This window comes from Neophocaena asiaeorientalis, unplaced genomic scaffold (assembly GCF_003031525.2).
Source record: "Neophocaena asiaeorientalis asiaeorientalis breed wild unplaced genomic scaffold, Neophocaena_asiaeorientalis_V1.1 scaffold239, whole genome shotgun sequence".
In the NCBI taxonomy this organism is placed as follows: Eukaryota; Metazoa; Chordata; class Mammalia; order Artiodactyla; family Phocoenidae; genus Neophocaena; species Neophocaena asiaeorientalis.
In genome coordinates this window covers 359,030-361,032 of record NW_020175103.1, presented here as the reverse complement: position 1 = coordinate 361,032, position 2,003 = coordinate 359,030, and the positions used below count along the sequence as shown (strand labels likewise).

The following is a 2,003-nucleotide window of genomic DNA, read 5'->3' as shown; positions in this document are numbered from 1 at the left end:
AGAAAGATCTTATCCTATTTAAGATGTTGCCGAGCAGAAACAAAGATACAAACTTCCTAGTTTATACTGGAAGCTAGCCCCGTCTTGATTGCAAAACTTGCAAAACTTTTATTAAAAAGAAACTTCACATCTAATTCAATTATGCATATGGATTCAAAAAATTAATATTAATAAATATCATATTACCATGAGAGGGGAAACAGTGTCAATTATTAGAATACAAAAATTGTTCAACAATAGAAATACATTTTTTGCAATTGTTTTTTCTACATTAGAGTAGGAAGTTGCAAAAAATTATAATACAGCCATATATTTATAATATATACCCTTTAAATCCACATCATAGCACTCAAACCAGTGATTCTCAAACTTTCACGTGCAAAGGATACACTTGGGGATCCTGTCGAAATGCTGATTCTAGTCCAGTAAGTCTGGGGTGGAACTGACATCCTGCATTCCTAACAAGCTCTCAGGTACCACCAACTCCTTTGGTCCAAGGACCACACTGACCCTGGGTCTGGAAAATTCCTTTCCGATAGAGGGTACAACAGTCTCAGATAAAATTACTTCTGTATATCATCTAAATTATCTAGTTAAATCCCATTCTCAGGTAAAAGTAAAGACAGAACAAAACTGGAAATTAATCTGTGACTTCTGAAATCTTCAGCCCAAGGTATTGCTCAATGTATTCCCAATGGAGCTATTGCTGCCTAAGTGTGACTTCTCCACATCCACTGATGAAAATAAATTTCTCGATTTCCCATTTTGGAACGCTCTCTTCTTGCTCAACCTTCAGTCTGATCATGGCCAAAACGGCTCAGAAAACAAAAGAAACTAAGAAAAATTGGCTTGCGACCATGTGTTTCCTTTGTTAAATTTTCCCATCCTTATCTCTTCTTTCCTGCTTTATGAATAATACTGTGACGTGCTTTTTGTTCCGGAATCTCGAGCTGCTGGATGGGCCCAGACTTTGTCTTCTCGTTCCATCTTTTCCTCCTTTCGCAGCCACCCTGGGCGTTGCCAAACCCGAGAAGTAGAAACAGGGCAGCGCCAATACTGATAGCAAATAGTTGCGAAATCCGTTTACTTTCTTTTTGAGCAGGGAAAAAAAGTAAAATGGGGAGAAAAACAAGAACTTTCAAAAGTGGAGGTGCCGGGGATTGAACCCGGGGCCTCGTGCATGCTAAGCACGCGCTCTACCACTGAGCTACACCCCCTCGCTCCAACTGTGCCCTCGGGAATATATACAAAACACAACATAGCCATTTTGAGTAGGTTTTACAAGAACTAATATTAAGCTGAAGTCCAATCTACCTAATTTCGCTTATTTCCGAAATCTTAGATTTGGAACCTAAATCTAGGTCCTATGACATGCTTTGCTAAAAGAGTAAGTTGCATTCTAGACGGAAAGCCCTTATTGGTGGTCCTGGGACCTTTTCGCTCCAATCAGTCTGGAGTCACTTCCTTGACGCCTCTAGAAAACCACGGGATGAAATATTTTCTCTCCTATTTTCACTCCCTCCTTTCCTCTTTCCTTGCCGCTTGAAAGGGCTGCCAGAAAGCCACAAAGTATAATGCGGGGGATGCAAAAATAGAGACTATATGAGCTCCAGAGGGGAGAGAAGACGGTAGGACAAATGGAGAGCTGTTTGTTTTGGTCGCCGAGGAAAGAGGGCGCATGGGCTATGATCGCGACCCCCTTGGGGGTGGAATTGAAGGCCATTAAGAAGGCTACACCTGTGATGCACATTAACCCTCTGTAAAACCCTCCGCACGGTGGGACTGGTTCACTAACCACATCCTTCTCTGAGGCTCTGAGCCTCTCGCTTTCAGCCCCACAAACCGACAGAGCCTCAGATAAGATTGGAGAAGTCGCTTGTACGGGCAAAAGACATAATAAGGTAATGTGGTAAATAATACTTCTCCAATCAGAGATGGAAAGGCCGTTAATAAAATGACAAATAACGAATCAAACACTCAGTTCAAGATGTTAGAAAATGAAC

At 41.4% G+C, this 2,003-nt stretch overlaps 1 non-coding gene across 1 annotated transcript; it reads right to left on the bottom strand.

Moving 5' to 3' along the window:
• Window positions 1–1,145: 1,145 nt before the first annotated feature.
• On the bottom strand, window positions 1,146–1,217 carry TRNAA-AGC (transfer RNA alanine (anticodon AGC)). The gene has a single exon. It is a non-coding gene; the product is annotated as a tRNA-Ala (tRNA).
• Between the last annotated feature and the right edge of the window lie 786 nt (window positions 1,218–2,003).